The following is a 17,757-nucleotide window of genomic DNA, read 5'->3' as shown; positions in this document are numbered from 1 at the left end:
TTCGGGTAAAATGTATAAACCCTGTCTTGATATACCATCAAAATAGTGGGAATCGACATGTCACATGTAGTTGTATTGTCTGTTGTAAGTGTTAGTATACCCGCCACAAATCTCAGCCTAATGTAATTTGTTTTTATGTTATTGTTTGTAGTGCAATCAATGCTGGTCATCAAAATGGTATACAAGATTAAGTCACCAATTATAAGAAATACTTTGTCCTAAAGAAGGCCCTTGAAATCATTCAGAAAATGACACTACAGATAGTGTCTCATATGTGTTGAGGCCGAAACATGTCGACGATCTACAAAACTGTGAATAATACGTTTTTCACAAGAATGAAATCTTCAAGATATTTGATATCTAGCGCAGTGTAATTTGTTGTTTCTGTTTATGTGCATGTCTGAAACTGCTATTTTTAGCAATTGTTAACTGTCCCTGTTTTGGTATTGTGAACAGTTAATAAAATGATCCTTTTTTTTTTAAATTAAGTAATTTTATGTTGATTTCTACAGTACAAATTTGATTTAATTTTATTTATAAAGAGCAGAAAACCAGGCCCAGGGGCAACCGGGCGCATACTCTTAAACATGTTACAATAAAACAGTAGTTACACAGTAAGTAACAAAATATACACCATATATACATAAACCGAGGGGTACCATTAGCAGAATATAATACAAGTACAGAGCAGACAGAGATGTATATACATGTCCTGTACCACACAGGGAGACTGGACTGAGTAAAGGGTATCATGGATCTTGGGAGAACAGCCATGTTTTAGCATTGTTCTTGAAGGAGTGGAACGATGGTTCAGTTCTAATAGGCGTGCGCAGAGTGTTCCAAAGTTTGGAAGCTAGGACAGGGAAACTCACCCCACAAGCTTTTTTGAGTTTACATCTCGACACGATGAGGCTGTGAGTTTGGGCTGCTCTAGTGGGTCGAGTGAATGTGTGGAGTGTGAAGCGAGCGGACAGGTAAGGTGGGTCGTTGTTGCTCAGGCATTTGTGAGTCAGGGCTAGGGTTTTCAGGGCAATTCTTTGTTTTACCGGGAGCCAACGTAAGTCCGATCTGATGGAGGAGATATGGGAACGTCTTGGGATGTTTAAGGCTGCACTTAAGGCATTGTTTTGTACAGTTTGCAATTTATTAAGGTTAGACTGACCAGTCCCAAGGTAGAGAGCACTGCATTAGTCAATTTTGGCCATGACAAGTGTTCTGGCGAGGGTGATGCAGTTGGTATAGTTTAGGAAGGGTCTGCAGGCAGTGATAAGTTTGCAAGTATAAGCCAAAGCTGACCTAACTGCATTAGTTTGTCTGTTCAGGGAGAGCGTGGAGTCGAGATAGACGCCTAAAGACTTGGTGTCTTTGGAGACTTTAATATCGTTGCCGTCAATAATGAAGGACTTGTAAGTTTGGTCTAATTTGTTGAGCCAATGATTTGATACAAATGTCTTTGTAAAAAGCTTCACCAATCTACGTGATCGTAACGGAGAGAGGGGTAATCAATTCTCCAATCTTCTCTATGTGCGTTTTGAATTTTTCCCGTTTGAGAATGGATCCCCCTAAAACAGAAAATCAGGGAAAATACCCAATTGTGGAATAACTGTGCTTCAAAAAGACAGTTGAGTGCAGATTTCCCAGATGAGGTAACAATTTTCGATAGCTTTGTTCAGTTTGGTTCCCCCCCCACCAAAATTTGCCACTCGGTTCTTGCTGTTAACTATAATTTGACAAGATGTTACTTATATTGAATACGTTCTCTGGTCGGAGAAGGACCCAATGAGCACATGATTGCTTGTTTCCTTTTCTTTTATTTGGAAACTAATGCATTTGTCAAACATGTCTTTTGTGTCATGATGCCTACCTCCAAGGAGCCAGGTCCGACCCAGCAACCCCAGAGGCAGGCATCATTTCCCCCAGGGAAGTGCCAGCGGGCCCAAGCTGGGGCCCTTTGGACACAGTCCTGGCGCCTTAGGCGCCAGGCTCATGTTGGACCCCTGTCCTGGCGCCTTAGGCGCCAGGCTCATAAAGCTAGACATGTGTTCAAGTGTTTTAAGGTGATGCAGACCATGCTGCTACATCCAGGCCCTCTTGAGGCCTGAATGGAACTACTTTACCTGTGGACCTAATTTCCCCTGGGTGTGGTCGGGGAAGGATACATACCTGATCGGTGGAAGGTTACATACCTGGAACTTCTTCCAAAGCTATTTAAACCACACCCGATCAGCAACTCGCGCTTCGTGTTGTTCTGCTCCTCGCAGCTGGACGCTCACCGTGTAAGCTCCTGTATCTGGACTTAAGCCACACCTGTCAGCATCCTGGGTCACCTGATAAGAGAGAATTGGTGAAAAAGAAGACCTTACCTGCTAAAGCTGCATCACGGAGACTTCACACCGACGATCCTGAAAGGGAAGACATCATTTTAAAAGCATTTCGCTTCGATCGCTGCAGCGCTGCATTTCACTCACCTTTCCTGGGCACCCCCATCTTCAGCAGCGATCATCCGGATCCGCAGTCACTTCCCAGAGCCTAGAGAAAAAAAGACAAGAACACAAGGTGAGAGAAGGAAGGGAATAGGAAAAGCTCAGTTTCCTTCTAAGACTTACCTGTTGGGTAATTCCCATTTCATTTCGGGTCCTGTCGCTTCCTGGCATTCCGGACCCCGGCCCCTATGGGGCAAAAAGACAAAGACATTGAATGAGCGAATGCAAAGACATTACCCGAACGCTCATCCAGAACTTACCTGTCATTTACTGGAACTGCACGTTTCACTTTGGGTCGGCGCCATATCTCCGGCATTCCGAACCCCGGCCCTTAAGGGGAAAAAGACATAAGCGTTAGCGCTTGCTGCAATAAGAAAATGAACATTATTATTAAGCTTGAACTTTTGAATTTGCTACAGAACTCTTACAGCGCCTTACCTGAATAGTCAAGCTTATTTGAACTCCCATCAAACCCCAATCCAGTGAAGTAACTGGGTTTCAACGCGCCCCTGCATCAGAAGCAGGATGGAGAACTCATCCTTCCAGACCCTAAGGTGAGACTTCACGGGGAATCGAGGAAGGGTATCGTGGAGGGCTGGAAGGGAGTGGGAGGCTTGAGCATTATTCCGTCAGTAGGTAATACTCCCTTTTCACACACAGGGGAATATTCCTGCGAGCCAGTGAGTCCATCTTCAGAGTCCTGCGCTTCACCATAGAAGAAGCATCAGCACTTGAAGCCAGACCTTCGCCTCCGTGGGAATCAGGTGAGCGTGACATTTTGACAGGAAAAGGTAGTAAATTGTTGAGCCCAGAGTACAACGAGACGAAGTTAATGTGGATGGGACATTGTCCTTGATGTTTCCGTTGGCAAGGTGACAGGGGGGTTGTTCCAAAGGGAGGCCCCAGCAGAAGACAGATCTACCCCCAGCTTGTTTCTTTGAAAAACGATGAAGCCTGAGGGAGTTAGAAGTAGAGGAGCAAAGGGCTCGAGAGGGGAAGTATTTACAGAGGGATAGTTAAAGGTATTTTGAACCCAGCCTCCAGAAAGCCTTGTGGACAAAGCAGAGGGTTTTGAATCTAATCCTTGCATCCACTGGGAGCCAATAAAGGGATTTCAGAGCTGGAGAGATACGATCCCGGGGCTTGAGGCCAAGGACAAGTCTCACAGTCCTTTTCTGGATTAGTTGTAAAGGGCGGAGAGTAGAGGCAGGTAGATTTAGTAAGAGGATGTTACAGTAGTCCAACCTAGAGAGAACCAGAGCTTGGAGACAGTAAGCTTCTGAGGGAAGGAGAGGAAAGGAAAAGTACCTCTGAGGAGGTGCAGTAGGAAGTTTGACTTTTTAGATCTGTCCGGGATGTGTGCGGAGAAGGAAAGGGTGGAGTCAAAGGTGACCCCAAGGTTCTTGGCCTCGCAGGTAGGGGTAGGAGGAGGTCCAAGGGAGGCCTGCCAGAGAGTGAGGGGAAAGGATGGTGATGGTGTACCAATGAGGAGGATCTCAGTCTTGTTGGCATTTAAACAAAGATCGTTGGGGGCAAACCAATTTTGAATGCCGATTAGGCAATCAGAGATGAGGGAAGGAGAGGAGGTGGCTGAAGAAAGCCTGAAAATTAGTTGGTTGTCATTAGCATAGCACTGGAAATTAGAGCAGAAAAGGGAAATGTAGTAGGCGAGAGTTGTAAAGTATTCATTGAAAAGCAAGGGGGCGAGAGGTTAGACCCCTGGGAAACACCACAGGTAGAAAGGGAGATAGAAGATAGGAAGGACCCAAGTTGTACCTGGATTCCTTAGACAATTGTGTGGGGAACTATCTCGCTGTGAGGGTGGATATCTCTTTCCAAACGGACCCCATATCCACTCCATTGATGCATCGGTATCCAGCCCCTTTTGTTATTTCCGCTCGGCCAGTCCCTCTATTGAAGGAGGGGACCGAGTTCCATTTTCCACATTAACATCCTATGACCCGGCTCCTATCATTGGCTCTGAATTTTCAGTGGGACCTTTCAGAGAAGAGGATTGGGCAAGTCATCTACACCCTCCTCCACTGGTCGACCCCGGGAAATTTGTTATATACTGGTATTGTGGGCTATCCTGTGGAAGGACATAAACTATCTATTTAAAAAAACTTTCGGGTAAGGAAGTCTTTTATGCCACGGCTCAGTGTCAAGATCATTCGAAACTCTGTCTTGGATAAAAGGAACTTCATCATTACCAATATCGAAAAACCTACAGGGAAAGAACCCAGAGATGCTTTAAGGAACAAGGTCCTGGATTTGCCAACAAACTGGGCCGGGAGTGGTTAGACAATAGACCTGAAATTCCTACATAGGTTGTAAATAGATGAGTGGTGTACCCAGGAAAACAGCGACTGTGTCCTGGTCGTATATGGGTCCAGCAATTTACCTAGCTACCTTAGTAATTGTAATTATTTGCCCAGATGATCACCAAATCTAAAACCTAATTGATTTGCTTGAAAACTTGTATCCCTTGATGAGAAGGCTGTATTTGATGAACTCTGTCTTGTTACATTTATTGTGACCAAGGTGTTTTTGTTTCTTTTGTATTTTATGTTGTACGTTTATTTGTTTGTTTTGGCGCTCTGATGCCTGTGGGCTTTCAGAGCCTTATAAATATATACATAAATAAATAGGGTAGTTGGGCAAACACACATATTCAATGTCAGTTTAATGAAATAAGAACAGATCCTCCACCTCATGTAAGATTGCCAGATTTCTGTTTCTGTTTAAGGGTTTTGATTTTTTTGCCCCATTGACTCTTCTCATCCATAACTTTGGAATTGCATAGGGCTTAGATGGTTGAAAGGGTTGTTCAGTATTTGATCCATTCATTGTATCACCCTTACGCGTTGATGAGACTGAATTTTCTTTTGATAGTACAGATCTTATATCGGCATAGAGAGCTTCCTCTGTCAACTGTTTGGATGCAAATCACTCTTTGCTGACATGATAATGGATCCTCCGCTTGCATAGAACTATTTCTTTGGTGAGCGACTCCATCAGACGTTGTCTTTGACACCGATGGGAGGAGTTTTGGTTTGAATCTACCCAGCAGAAATATTAGAGCTAATTTTAAATCAGCTGGAGGTTTTTCTGTTTAACTACCCACACTCATTTTTGAGGGAGTTGGAGTTGTAACATCTGAATGGATTCCAGAGCATTGCTCTGTCTTTGTTTAATTGGCTTGTGGTTGTTGACTTAGATACATTAGTTGATTGAATTTGTTGTTAGAAATTGTTTTTATTTCTTCGAACTCTTCCCAGAAATGTATTCACAATTTGGGCTTTTGCTACCTTTTTTATTTTTGGCGGTCTCTTGGTTCCACCATTCCTTTTGTGAGTTTGTGGCTCTACAGGGGTCCTTGGTGACAACGGGGAAGAGCTAGGTGTTTACTGCACTTGTTTGTCGCCCTCCTCAGTTATTTGGGAAAGACGGATACATTCTTCCATAATGGATTCTGACACAGGTGTGTCAACAAAAGGTTGTGTTTCACATTCCCGTGCATCATTTTCTCTTGAAATTTCGGGTTTTGCTGTTCGTTGTACTTCTTCAGTGAGTAGTTTTACTCTATGGCGCACTGGCTCTGCAGACCTTTGCAATACTAACTATTGGCTCTTCAGGTTGATCAAGGCTTGTGTTTGTTGGTTAATGTCTTGTTTTAATTCTACCAGATTACCTATAAAATAATTGACTGTGGTATTTAGACCCACCATGGAGCTTTCACATTCACTTACTCCTTTTGTCAGTTCCATTAGCAGGCCTGTGTGTTTTTGCACTTTGCCTTTTAGCAATTCGAATACGTTAACCGAGATTAGTACAAAATGCAAGGCTGTAAGTGGTATCACTTTCCTGTTTGTGAGTCGCCTAGGTTGTTTTGATCGCATCTGTTGTCTCATGTGTTGAAATGTCTGAGGCCACTTGGACGTTTATTCAAGGGGATTCAATGGTATAAGCCAATATAGGGCTTAATGTTAAAGTATTCAGTGGTGGAGTCTGATAAACTGTAGAGTCATCAGGACCTGGCATATTTATTGGAGCGGATGATACTTCACCTCTTTGTGGAGTAAAAACTGTACATGCATAACATTTGCCATTTCTGAAAGGTGCAGTTGATCCAAACTACGACGACATCTCCTTTGAAAGAAATCCATGATGGTTTTCTTAATAGTTGTAGCAGTTAATGAATATTCTAAACCCCTAATCTGGGCTGTTCTTGAGCACAGGGCATTGGGGGGAATCATTTATGCCATCTAGAATGATTTGCTCACTAAAGTTGAAAGTGTTAGATTGGTGAGAAATATTTGTGGGTTGTCTTTCTGCTAACAAAACTGCATTTTGTGAGCTAATACTAGGTTTGAAATGACTTTTTGCGACTTTGCCAATAAGGGTTGGTTCATCAAATTCTGGTGCCCTTAGACCATCATCTAACTGCACAGATAATTGCGCAACATGTTGGAATTGCTTGTATTTAATATAGAATGCGCACTTCTCGGTAATGCGGCGAAGGGGTTCAGTGATTCAATCACTGAGAAAGGACTGCACAAGTAGTCAGTACCGGCTCAAAGGCATTGAATAGCACGCAGTCACTGGCAGCACGTGGAATGCAAGGCATCTAGCTTGATTAAAGTCTCTGGAATCCACAATTGACAAATCGTACCAAATGGTAATATAACTATTTCTGTGGGAAGGAATGCCACGCAATGTTTCCGTAACAATTACACGATCCACGAGAGCGTATAGTGTTTGTTCTCCCCTTCTGAAGATCACTTCCTGTTTCGCAGTGTTACCTTACGTACAGTTAAATATGAGCTCTTCTATAATGCAAAGGTTTAGTTTTGAGCAGCGGACTTGTCAAGAAACCCAAGTATTAGAGCTGATAGTTGCAATTGCAGACCAGCTCAAAGGCGCTTGACGGCCCGCAGACACCGGTCACAACATTGAAATGGAGGAAAGACTCAAAGGCTTTAAAGCCTGCATTTTTCGACCAGCAGAAACAGTTCTGTGAAATAGACACCAAAGTGAGATAGAAAGTAAGCACAATGCGATCATGTTTCTTAGTGTATTGCCCACCTGTCAAAATAAGATATGATATGGCATTTGTAACGTGCCTATACACAAGTGTTTCAAGGTGCAACGAGGCAAGGAAGGGGGAACAGAGGGAGGACAAAGACAGCGATCATACTAGGCCAAGTGACATTGAGATCGCGCAAGTGCAAGGGAGGGGTGAGTGGAAAAGTGCAAGGGGAAAGGGGGGAGGGGCAGTGCTGTACATGGGATAAAACAATAACCAGCCACTTAGACTTGCACCGGCCAGCAGGTGGCAGGTGCAAGTGTAAGTGCAGACAGCAGGTGTCCACAAGTGCTGGTAGGGGGACTGTAGGGTTACAGATACAGACCCAAGTGCAAGGGTTGTCGGGAGGCAGTGTGGGTGTGCAACTGGGCGGGTAGGGACCTGGGCCCAAAATCAGAGGGTAGCCAGGTGACCAGTGCAGTATCAGAAAGGAAATCAGCGGAGAGGAAGAGAGAAGGCAGAAGCAAAGAGCAAGGTCTTGAGGTGCTTCTGAAACCGGAGATACTTCTTGAGTTTCACAGAGGCAAGCCCCAGCCGAAGAAAGAGATCTACCACCAACTTGTTTCTTGGAGAAGTTGTGAGACCGTAAAACAATTCCTGCCTTTGGCCTACCCCGTGTGGGCAACCATGCATCAGTCTTAGACAATCTTAGACAATCTTCTGGGGGGGTTGGATCACTATACCCCCCCCTGCATTTGTATCTCAGGGCCTATGTGCACTGTGTTATTCCTAGATTACTTACTCCTATGCTACGCAAAATACTCCTATCTTACTCATATGGACACAATAACATAAGACACAAAGAAAACACAAGAATCGATTCAATTATAACAATGGAATACATTTATTCATACATAACAATGCATGATGCAAAAACTACGAAAACTATGCAAATCTCGAATTTGCACCTTCATACTTTTGGTGCAAATCTACCATGCAGTGAATAACTATCTTACAGGTTTCTAATGCAAGCCTGTGATTAGCTGGATCTATCAGTGTCTAATGCAATATACATATGGCAAGTGCCAGCATTCAGCATTCCTCTCCATTTTACATCACACTTCACTCTCTCTCTCTAAGACAATCCCGGTCTGATTTCCCTTTTCCCCCAAACCCAAAGCTCTTTGTGTGAGTCTGTTCTAATTCTCCCATGCACCCATGTCTTTTTCAGCAATACTCCCCCTCTCCAATCTAGCCAAGTCTGGTCACTTGAACTGCCTCAAGCCTCTGCCAAGCTCATTGATCTCCCCTCTCGTCAGAATGCTTCCCCAAGCTTCCGAACTCCCAAAGTCTCTCCTATGCCACCGTCAAACATCTCTCTTCCATCATCAAAGAGCAGCTCCCTCGATCTCAGAGCTGCATCTCCAACAACATCCCATAGAGCAGACCAGCAGAGCAGCAACTACCCCAAATCCTCATCTCCAACAACTAGAGAGCTCCCCTTCTCTACATTATACTGTCCTCTGACGTATACAAATCCCTATGGTTACATTAATTCTCTAAGCTAAGAATGCACCTCTGTCTCTGTCAGCATTTCTAAATATGAGCAATGCCTGAAAGTGTGTGTTTGCATGTACTTTCACTTCGTGTACTGGTCAAACACTGCGTGTTCTGTCAGCGTGACATTTCAAATGCATATCTCTATCATGGCCTTCTTCTGTCTGCCTGCAATCCTACCATCTTCATATTTCTCCATTCTCCTGTTAGCTTCACGAAATCCCTCTCTCCTCCAGAGAACAGGCGATCTCTCCTCTCATGCAAAAGCACTTCTCCCTCTATCCATGTCAAAAGCTCCTCTGCTGCCTGGCCCCCACCTTTTCTGTCTCTGCGAAGCACACAGCCAGACATGCTGATAAGCCAGGCCGTCTCTCTAGTAAGGCAAAAGCGACCTCTTATCAACCAAACTGTTTACGCATTCCTTCTTCACAGTAATTCATAACAACTTTGCACTCAGTGGCGCGAACAACTTCTGTGTGTCTCCATTCAGTGGAATAGCTTTATAATGCCATAGGCCTTATTCTTTCCAGCGTTTACTCTCATTCACCCAAACCCAAGCACTACATAATGCAAACTCATTGCATTTTCTAAGTGTGTGTCTCTATATATGCATACATAATGCATATACATATCTCTAAATGTGTAACTACAAATATACCATGTCTCTAAATGACACTACATGTCTATGCGAATATACCAGGCCTAATTCATTCTCTATAGTGCCTAGAACGTTTCTCTCAGCCTAAGCGCTACATAAATGGCATAATACATAATTCTAAAAGCATCTCTTTCATCATATATGGCAATAACATAACTAAGCAAACCCTTCATCTAACAGGGCCTATTTCTCTCTTAAAATGAATGGTAATAATGTGAATAGTATGTTACTATTTCATGTACTCCTAATCAGTACTAATCAGATGATGGATAACTAAACAGGATGCAATGATTCCTAAATGGGTAATGGTTCTGTAATGATAACAAATCAGGCCTCTCCATTCTATCAGGTTCTACAAAGTGACTGACCCTGAGGGAGTTGGAGATGGAGGAGAGAAGAGCTCAAGTAGGAAGGTATTTAGGAAGAGAGAGTGTGAGGTATTGAGGACCCAGGCCCCAGAGGGCCTTGTGGACAATGCAGAGGGCCTTGAATTTAATCCTTGCAGCCACTTGGAGCCAATGCATAGATTTCAGTGCTGGAGAGATATGATCCCTGGGCTTGAGGCCAAGGACAAGTCTTGCAGTCCTGTTCTGGATGAGTTGTAGAGAGCGGAGAGTAGAAGCAGGCAGAATTAGTGTAACGCTCACCTGGCTGCCACGGAGGCGCGGGCGTGGCTGGGACTGCTGTGACCTCTTCTGCAGAGGTGCATAAGACCCGGAAGATGGACTGGACTGGATTCCCCAACCTGGCTTTTCTGGCTCGGAGGAATATCCCACTGTGTGTGAAAAGGAAGGGTTAATAGTCTGCGGGTGATGTTCCGACCTCCCACTTCCCTTCTCTCCCTCCGTGAAACCCTTTTGGGATTCCCTGCGAAGACTCACCTTAGGGACCAAAATGACGAGCTCTCCATCCTGCTTCTGATGCAGGGGCGTGTTGTGATTCCAGTTACTTCACTGGATTGATGAGTTTAAACTAGTTTGTCCATTCCCGTCGTACCGCAAATGTTTATGGCAAGTTTGGGTTTATATTCACTCATCTGTTCTTTTCTTTCGCAGGTGCTGGAGAAGATTCCGGGCTGCAGGCGATTTGGATGAAGCCAAATTCTGGTAAGAATTCCGATGAGAGATTCCTTTGCAGTTTTAAGGATCTCCTTTAATGTCCAATGTCTTTTTCCCATAGGGGCCGGGGTACGGCAATGCCAGAGGTAAGGCGCCGACCCGAAAAGAGCTGCTGTGTCTCTCTTGCAAATGGGTAAGTATTGAGTGAGCGTATTGCTAATGTTCTCACATGCTCTCACTAATACAATGTCTGTTTCTTTTCCCCTTAGGGGCCGGGGTGCTGAGATGCCGAAGGTATGGCACAAACCCAAAGGCGGAGAGGGAATTGAACCACAGGTAAATTCTACTTAGATTCATGTTTCCCTTCTCACCTCTCATTCTCCTTCCTTCCAATAGGTGCTGGATGGCGGTGGAAGCTCCGGATGGACGTCGCAGGACTCGAAAATGCCACATGCAGGTGAGTGAAATGCAGCGTGCTGCGCGCGACGCGATGCGTGTTTAAAATGTTTGCCTTCTTTGCAGGATCGTCGGCGTGCAGAATCCGCAGTGCAGATGTATCAGGTAAGGTTCTTGTTTTCACCTGTTCTCTTCCCTTTTCTTCTTTAGGTGTTTCCAGGATGCTGGCAGGCGTGATGGAGGACCAAGGCAGGAGCAGGCACGGTGAGCGTCCAGCTGCTAAGTGCAGAACAACGCGAAGCGTGGTCTGCTGCTTGGGTGTGGCTTAAATAGCCTTTCAAGTAGTTCCTGGTATGTATTCTTCCCCCAGAAATATGTATTCCTCCACCGGTCACACCCTAGAGATCAAGTAGTCCCTAGAAAAATAGTTCCTTCCAGTCTTGGAAGTTGCAGCATGGTCTGCACAGGTAAGTTTACACCAAGCACTACTCCCAACCTACTTCTGTATGAGCCTGGCGCCAGGACTGATGTCCCCTATGAGCCAGACGCCAACGGCGCCAGGACTGAGTCCAAAGGGCCCCCATCTGGGGCTGCTGGGACTTCCCTTGAATGCATGGTGTCTGTCTCTGAGGGTGCCGGGCCTGGTTTGGCTCCTTGGAGGCAGGCATCATGACAATTAGAAAGAGACTGTTGCAGTAGTCCAGCCTAAAGAGAACCAGGGCTCTAGAGACTGAGCTTCTGGGGGAAGGAGAGGAAAGGAAGAATACCTCTAAGGTTAGACCCCTGGGGGAACACCACAAGTACAGAGTGAGATAGAGGAAAGGAAGGACCTAAGTTGGACCTGGGAGGGTCGACTAGAGAGGAACGACATTAGCCAGGGCCTGATCAGTGAAACCCAGGTCATCACAGAGACGACTGAGTAGGATGGCATGGTTGACCGTGTCAAAGGCAGAAGAGAGATCGAGTAAGATGAGGACAGAGGGGAGATTAGAATCAAGGTTAGGGAGCAGGTCTTCACGGGTGTTCAGGAGAGCAGTTTCCGTGCTTCTGGCTTCTCCGAAGCCAGACTGATGATCATGGAGACAACTAAAAGATTCAGTGTGAAGATTAAGCTAGGAGATGGCCAGCTTTTCCAGGAGTTTTCCCAGGAAAGGAGTGATGGAGATCGGGCGATAGTTAGCCGGGCAGGAGGGGTCGGCTGAGGGTTTCTTGAGAAGAGGGTGCACAGGAGATTGCTTCAGAGGGGGAAGGAAAAGCTCCAGTGGCGAAGGATTGGTGGCAGAAGTCGGCCAGGGAAGGAGCGAGGCTGTCAATGTGGTCCTTGATGGTTTTGGAAGAACAAGGAAGAACCTGATTGGACAGGACTTTCATAGATCAGACTTGTCTAGAAACCTTGTCGCGGGAGAACAGAGGAAAGGAAGAGCAAGACGGAGGAGAGGTGGCCAGTAGGGGGGCCTCAGGTAGAAGAGAGGGTAGGGGGAGGAGAACGAAAGGGTGGACAGGATGTCTTGGGTTTTAGAGATGAAAAAATGCATGCAAGAATCCAAAGCAATATAAAAGCATTTACCGAATATTAGCATCTCGGGGTAGGGGGGTGAGCCAATTAGGTTGCTCAGATCGCGGGCTGAATCCCACAATCTCAGCCCATGTTCCGAAAAGCCAGATTGCTGTTTCTCCCATCATTTTCCCCGTCCCATTGGATTTTTAGATCCCTTCCCTATCCCTCCCCCACTTACCTGATTCAGCGGTGTAACCCAGCCACCGCTGCTCTGTGTCCTCAGCGGCTATGGAAATGGAAGCGGGGCTCCATATGGAGCCTCGTCCTCCAAATCCATGGTGGCCATCTTGGATAAGCATTTTTTTGAATGAATGGGTACATAAAAAAATACATTGGCGTTAGCACCCAGTTTCCTAATTGAAAACCCTGGGTGCTAATAGCAAAGAGCACCCACTCTGGGGGCTTCACCAGCTGGTAACGGCACCAGGACACAGCAGACCTTCACTCTAGCTTATAACCCGGTGAACCCCGTACACCCAGAACGGGTGCCCATTTTTTTAATCTGGGACCCCAAACTAAATTTATCTGACATTTGGTTGTGTGACTTTTTCAATGTAGTTGCATGCAACATCATGTAAACAGTTACAATTAATAAAACCTAGCCTTAACTTTGTGATCTGTTACCTACAGAATCTGAGTTGTAGAGCAGTTATCACCAAAAATGTTGCTACCTTTATGGGAACTTTAAATACTTGCTCTAAACCGTGATGACCTCAGTATATTGTCACTTTGCCCACAGGGTGAAAAATCACGCCCATGACATCTTTTCTAGACTTACGCAGGGCTGTTAAAAGAACACAGCTTACTCCTACGTCCTGTCCCCTTTCCTCCATACTATATGAATGTCCCTCCCTAGGGACGGGACTGGAACCTTTTTTCCTCCAAAAAGGTGCATTTCCCCTTTAAATTTAAGGCGTGCCTGCAGCCTTGTCCATACTCCGGTAGCCCCTCCCTCCGGCACCTCACCTCAGTCCCCTTTTCTGTGCTGACTGGATCTGACCTTCCTCTAGTGCGTTTGCATAGTATTTTTCTATTTTTGCGGCTCAGTTGCTTTACCCACTTGGATTGTGTTAATCCTTCAACGGCCTCCTGTACCTTGCTTGGCCCGGAGCATGTCAGCCCCGTCACACTTCAGCTGGTGCCCCTCCTATGGCAGTTCTTTCTCTGCGTCAGATACGCATGCGCTCTGCTTCCACTGTTAATTTTCAGATCATCAGTGGGAAAGCTGCATAGCGTATGACTTGCTTATCCCATGCTCCCTGAAGAACTGGTTAGTAAGGTGAACGGAGAATCTTGCTGCATCCACTCCAAACCATCTTAAGGTCTTTGTATGACGCAAGACCAAGTTGGACAAGGTAAGTGGTATATTTAGCACCCGCTCGAGTACCAAACGCCCACTCACGTGATTGCCCATTTCTGCCAGACCCCGCGCGCACCTGTGCGCGTGCACCCACTCGAGTACCAAACGAGTACTGACTGCAGGTCTGCAGCCCACGCTGTTTCTTCACGCTCAACTTTGCATTGGATCATGAAAGACCATGGACTCACGGATTAGTCTGGTATATATCTTCATATACCATTCACCTCATAATTTACTTGGACATTATTTACTTGGACTTTAATACCGCCATTGTGTATATATATATATATATATATATTAATTAATATATACATGTCTCTTTTTCTTTAATTCCACGCCCCTCACGTGATTGCCCATTTGTGCCAGACACCGCGCGCGCGCATCCACTCGAGTACCAAACGAGTACTGACTGCAGGTCTGCAGCCCACGCTGTTTCTTCGCGCTCAACTTTGCATTGGATCATCAAAGACCACGGACTCACTGATTAGTCTGGTATATATCTTCATATACCATTCACCTCATAATTTACTTGGACATTATTTACTTGGACTTTAATAGCTCCATTGTATATATATATATATTAATATATACACATCTCTCTCTCTTTAATTCAACCTGGCCACGCCCCCTCACGTGATTGCCTATTTCTGCCAGACCCACCGCACACCAGAGCGCGTGCACATGCTCGAGTACCAAACGAGTACTGATTGCTGACCGCTGAGCAGCGGTGCAGCACGTCAGCGTGTCAGCCATTTGACTTACTCATGAGAAAAATAGAGCCCGCGTTCTAGTTCTTTGATTAAACATTCAATACTCTCCAAAAGTAAGTGCAGGCTTTATGTTCTTTCACTGTTCACCTAAATTGAATGTAAACCTGGTTAGCGCCGTTCAGCGCTCAGTTTATAAGACAATCATTCACCACAGGGTTTAAGTAAGTGCAGGCTTTATTTCCTCTCATTGTCTAATGAAATCGACTCTAACAGTGTCTGCACTTTTCAGCGCATAGTTTATAAGGCAATTCCAGAATGAATAGACTAACTGCGTGCATGCCACATCCCTTAAACCCCGCCTTGCAACGTCAATTTTTTTTTATGTCTCCCAAGAGCTCTGGAGTGAATATGGCATCTGTACACACTCCAAAAAATATTGCATTTGCCTCCGACATTTGCTCATCCATAATTGATGATGAACTTGTGAGAATCTCCCCCACAAAGGTTGTAAATGGCAACAACAAACAAGCATCGGTAGCACTTCCCCCTAGCCCCCCATTCTAATGCCAATGAAGCATTCTTACCGAATCATCTATCGGATGCTATTATGCAAGGTTGTATTGAGATTGGCAACAGCGAGACGGCCAACGATAAGTTTCACACACTGATTTATTTACCCCAATTCTATATGGACTCAAGTGCCTAAACAGCCTCAAACAGCTCCTCTGTTCACTCAAATCCCATTATATTCTGAAATTTTAGGTCCCTTGTAACGTGATAACCATTCAACCATTTACTCAACTCATCCTCTGTCAACTCTAATGAGATCAAGTTCATCGCTTCCAGTACTCACCTTTCAAAATACATCTTTGACACTTCTCCACAACAAACTTGATTGGCTAGCGACCAATAAAATGATGTTTATGAACACTGAGATGGTCAACTCTCATGTTCAAATTGAATCTACAGGATTACCAAATGTAATACCTTTGGAGATGCCACAATCTGAACCAGAAGTTGTTCTATCTTCAATTATACCCCTAATTGATGACTCGCCTGAACTTGAAATAATCCTGAGAGTATTGACTCCGTAGTCATTGAAAAACCGCTATACGAGCTTTTCTCAAAACCCTCCCAAAACAAAAGAAGAAAAAGAAAGGGCAACAGAAAAAGAACCGCCATGCTCAACAAAATAAAACTCCTCCAGAACAAAATCCCAAACCACTGCAAAGCCCTCCCAAACCAAAAAACCAACCACCCTACACAAGTGAGGCGTAGTAATCTCAATCACGCTCAATTCTCCTTCAGAGATGTCACTGAACCTGAGGTCCTTAATCTCATCAAAAACCTCAAACCATCCCTCTGCAAGCAGACATTTGCCCTCCCAAAATCATCAAGGAGTGCGCCAATGACATAGCACCCCTGATTACTGCCTTCATTAACGCATCTTTCCAAACAGGAACTGTCCCAAACAATCTCAAGGAAGGCTGGGTGCGGCCACTTCTAAAAAAAGGCCACACTTGACCCAGCGCAACCCAACAACTACAGACCGATAACGACAGTCACGTTCCTCCTAGAAATCCTGGACAAAGCGGCTCAGATCCAATCATCCATAGAAGCTAACTCCATACTAGGCAAAAGACAATCTGGCTTCCGTGTCAGGCATGGAACAGAATCCGCCTTATCAGACCTAAATAAATCAAATCTCACAGATCATGGACAAAGGCAAACCTGCCTTGCTCCTCCTTCTCGATCTATCAGCTGCTTTTGACCTGATAGATCACCAAACACTCACCACCCACCTCACCCATGCAGCCCACTTCTCTAATCAAGCAGCATCCTGGATCACTTCCTTCCTTGAAAGAAGAGCCATGAGGGTCTACTCCGAAACAGCTAACGCAGATCCTACCACTATAAACTGCTGTTTCCCCCCCGGATCTTGTACAGCCCCCACCCTTTATAACCTCTTCACAAAACCCCTCTTCGACCTACTTGACTCCATGGGTGTTGCATTTACAAACTATGCAGACGACACTCAAGTACTTTTACCCCTCATCCTGGGCCAGACAAACACATTATCGAATCTAAGCCCCCAATACAACAACTTCAACATAGACAACTCAACCATCTCTGTATCATCCTCTGTCAAGACTCTAGGTGTTCACATTGATGCAAATCTATCGATGAACAAACAAGTCAGCGCCATAGCCTCTGCATCAGTGTTCAGCACCAAACACATCAATGCCATTAAACCCTACTTATCCACCCTCAACCGCTTGGCCATAGCTAGAGCAACTATAGGAGCCAAACTCGATTATTGCAACGCCCTCCTAGCTGGCACCTCCACCAAAAACATTCACAGACTGCAAACCACACAAAATCATGCCCTCAGAGCCGCCATGAGCATCCCTAGAAGAGACCATATATCCCACGCCAGATGTGAAGACCGGTGGCTCCAGGTCAAAGACCGTATTACTCTGAAAATCCTCACCATCACTCACAGATGCATCAGCAAAACCGCTCCAGCATACCTATCTGAAGCAATATCAAGGACCACATCCACTCGCCCCACCAGAGCTCAGTACACCAACCAGCTACACATACCACGCATAAAGAGCGCCACAGAGGGAGGTCTAGGCTTCTCCTATAATGCACCGAAACTATGGAACTCACTCCCTGCCACCCTTAGAGCTGAAACTTCCATCTCTGTCTTCTGCAACAACCTCAAGGCCACTCTCCTCAACTAGCAAGTGGAGGACTGCCTCCTCCACTTCTGCCATGTATATTGTAATATAACACAAATGTAATATAACTATATTGTAACCTGTATATATACTGCTAATGACTATGTAACTATATTGCAACCGGTACATATATTTCTAATGACCATGTAACTAAGTAACTAAGCTTTGTACTATAACAAGTGCCACGATGTCCTCGGGCTGTTGTGC

Source organism: Ambystoma mexicanum, chromosome 2p (genome assembly GCF_040938575.1).
Source record: "Ambystoma mexicanum isolate Mex_15411 chromosome 2p, UKY_AmexF1_1, whole genome shotgun sequence".
Taxonomy (NCBI): domain Eukaryota; kingdom Metazoa; phylum Chordata; class Amphibia; order Caudata; family Ambystomatidae; genus Ambystoma; species Ambystoma mexicanum.
This window is presented reverse-complemented; position numbering follows the sequence as displayed.